This window comes from Microcebus murinus, chromosome X, assembly GCF_040939455.1.
Source record: "Microcebus murinus isolate Inina chromosome X, M.murinus_Inina_mat1.0, whole genome shotgun sequence".
Lineage (NCBI taxonomy): Eukaryota > Metazoa > Chordata > Mammalia > Primates > Cheirogaleidae > Microcebus > Microcebus murinus.
The window spans coordinates 99,021,155-99,024,585 of record NC_134136.1 but is presented as its reverse complement, the minus strand read 5'-3'; the positions used below and the strand labels follow the sequence as shown (position 1 = coordinate 99,024,585).

General features: G+C 42.5%; 1 pseudogene; it reads left to right on the top strand.

Annotated features, from left to right (window-relative positions):
* Nucleotides 1-2,995: 2,995 nt before the first annotated feature.
* On the top strand, nucleotides 2,996-3,092 carry LOC142866154 (uncharacterized; annotated as a pseudogene).
* Nucleotides 3,093-3,431: the final 339 nt, after the last annotated feature.

The window sequence follows — 3,431 nt, the reverse complement described above, 5'->3', positions numbered from 1 at the left end:
AAAATGCGTTTGCACTGACATCCCAAGAAAGGATTTTTTTTTTCTTGTTTAATTGCACTGTCAGTGTGGAGCGCTTTCACTTAAAACCATTCTGAGGTAGACCTTTTAATAGAAAGTGACAATTTAAATTGCCGTGATAGCAGCGTAAATGGTGCTTAAAGTCATTACTAAACTGATGTCGCAGTTGGCTCCAGACCAGTTTGTTAAAGCTGAAGAAAAGGTGTTAGGGGAAGGGAGGAAAGTAACTAAATGGTGAATCATTAATTCCTTTTATATTCATTGTAATAACATTAGCTGTGATGAAGTCATCTGGCTCCCAATGGATGTAATGTACATTTCTATTGAATTCCACATTATTCCATTCTAGTGTTGCCCTGATTAATGCTTATTACTGAGGAATTGCACCAGTCGCATGCTTCTATTTCTCTGCAGTTACTTTGTTTTCTTGTCTTCGCTCCCTTGGTCCAAACAGAGGAGTTGTGGCTTCCATTTGCTGATTTGAGTTCCGAAGTCCAAGTGCTAGAGTTATCCATGACCTTTCTTACTCTTGATGAAGCAAGCTAGATTCTCCTGGAAGCCCTTGGAAACAACTCTCTCTTGCTTCCATGGAGAACTGAACATGCATGTGGAATGAGGTCAAGGTCACCTGAGTGGTGCCATTGGTCAAACCTGATTGATTTAACCAACCCAATTGGTCTGCCCAACCAGAGTGGGAGCATCTCAGGGCCCAGTGGGAGTGGGCACCATAAAATCCTAGGCAGTACCGGATCTGTAAACCAAAGGAGCTCATTAGAGGGTTAAGGTCGAGTTTGAAGTGTTGGGGACAGTGGGAGGGATGGTGGTCGTGAATTACGGCCCACTCCTCCCACTCATTTGTCTTGGTTCTGAAACTTATCCCCTTAAAAGTAACTTGATCATGTGATGTTTTTGGAATAATAGATAAACTAGTTTATTATAGGATTACCATTTTAAATTACACTACATACTCCTTTCTATTATGAAAAAATTACCTCAAAGAGCCGACAATCGTAGTTGGGCTCACAGTAGGGAGAGTTTATATTTCACATTTTAAACTTAAAACATTATATTTAGGTTGGAGTTTCTGAATAGTTTCCTGAGGTTGTACAATTTAAGAGCTCTGGGAACAACTCTACACCTTTCAAATTGTCCCTAAATCAGACATTACAATTTCTGAAATTTCCATCATTCAAAAACCAAGGCAACCATGATGATCATCTAGGGCATGACATTAGGGTCTTAATTTGGGGTCTGGGAACAAGTTACAGAGATACCATTAAAAACTTGAGTTTATGGGAACCCAGTCCTGTCCAAAAAAAAAAAAAAAAAACCTCGAGTTTTGTGTATATGTGTAGAGGTGCACAACTGAGGAAAGAGAGCTCATTTCTTTCATCAGGTTTGCAAAGGAATTTGCAAACCAAAATAGTTAAGAACTCCTAGTCCAATCTTATTTTACTAAAAACTAGAAAATTGAGGCCCAAAGAGATGATTGGCTTACCAAACAAAATTAGGCTATTGGTTGGTCTACAGAATCCTGGCCTCTGATTCTTCGTCCAAAACTGCCTTTTTAATGTTTTACGATTCTTCCTTTTCCAAAACAATAGATACTGCAATGCTGAACGTTTCTGAAAGCCACTCTCCTGGCAACCTCAACTCCCTGGAACACGACTCTCCCTGGTGGAGGCAAAAGAGGCTTCAGCCGGGCGCGGTGGCTCACGCCTGTAATCCTAGCTCTCTGGGAGGCTGAGGCGGGCGGATTGCTCGAGGTCAGGAGTTCGAAACCAGCCTGAGCAAGAGCGAGACCCCGTCTCTACTATAAATAGAAAGAAATTAATTGGCCAACTAATATATATACAAAAAATTAGCCGGGCATAGTGGCGCATGCCTGTAGTCCCAGCTACTTGGGAGGCTGAGGCAGAAGGATTGCTTGAGCCCAGGAGTTTGAGGTTGCTGTGAGCTAGGCTGACGCCATGGCACTCACTCTAGCCTGGGCAACAAAGTGAGACTCTGTCTCAAAAAAAAAAAAAAAAAGGCTTCAGAACCACTGAAATTACTGTCAGACATTCCTGCATTTTGGTCCCTGAAAGAAGGGATCCTGAAAAATCATCGAAGACACCATTCATTTATTCACTCATTTACCTAACAAAGATTTATTGAGCTAAATATTTACCAATGCTTTATTTATACATAATTCTGACACATTTTGTCATCCAGTTTCACTGAAAATAATAGGAAGTTAGGTGGAAGAAGACTGCAAAAGACAGAGATATTGATCCAGAATTGTTAGATACTCCCTCCCAGCCTGACAACAGAGGGACAGCAAGAACATTGTCATACAGTGACGGCTCTGAGCCAGGAAGCAGACATGGTCAGCAGCTAGGGGACATCAGTGTTCTTTGTGACACTGGGAGGCAGCAAGGACCAAGTGTAGCAATGCCAGCACCAGGCGGCGATCAACTGGGATCTTCCACTGGGACTGTGTAAGGCCCACGGTGTCAGGAGGAGCCTGAGAGGTTAATGTTGGATTTCCTGTCCACCTGGCATGTGTGGGCCTGAAGCCACCTTAATTGAACTTGGAAAATTGAAAGAGATATGACCTGCTTACACCCCTATGTTTGTGAAAAATTTCATGCTGGTTACGATGAAAATAATAAGCCAAGAAAGCTATACAGACCTTTGAATTTATGAAGTGTTTTCACAAGCATCGTCTCATGTGGTCCTCACAAAAGTCTTGTGAGATAGGTATATGGGTTGAAATTATCCTGCCTATTTAGCAGATGAAGAAATCGAGGCTTGGGGAAGCCAAATGAATGGCTCCAAATCACTTAATAAATGGCTACCAATGGCATTGTTGGGATAAAAAAAAAAAAAAAAAAAAAGAAATAAGTGGCGAAGCTCTGGCTAGCAGTCAGATATTTTCATCTTAGTCCAATGGCTTCCTATTATGCCATGATGCCTGTCAAAACAAGTGGGAGAGATTCTTTTGTGGTTCATAATCGTGACGATTGGGTTTTCACTCTATTGTGTCAGATGTACCTCCCTCAAACCTTATTATAACATCAGCACATCTGACACGAAGAAAAGGGAAAAAGGCAGGGATGTGTGGGCCTCCAAGAAAATTTCAGAATTCTCCCTGACGCCAGCCTTGGAAGGAATGCTAACAGTCCAGGGCTCTATTCCCAAACAACTTCAGCTTGGCCACAGCTGCTTTTCTTGCTAAAAGAAACCCTACCTCCACACAGCTGGGCTCTCCAGCTGTTCCTGACCAACCCCTGCCACCTCCACATCCCACACCAATCGCTTCTGAGCTCACCACGTCACATAGATGTGGATGCTACGCTTGGTTCATTGAGACGTCTCCAATATTACCACTGTCTTGAATTGTCAGGGTGGTTGGTGTAGGTTGCGTCTTC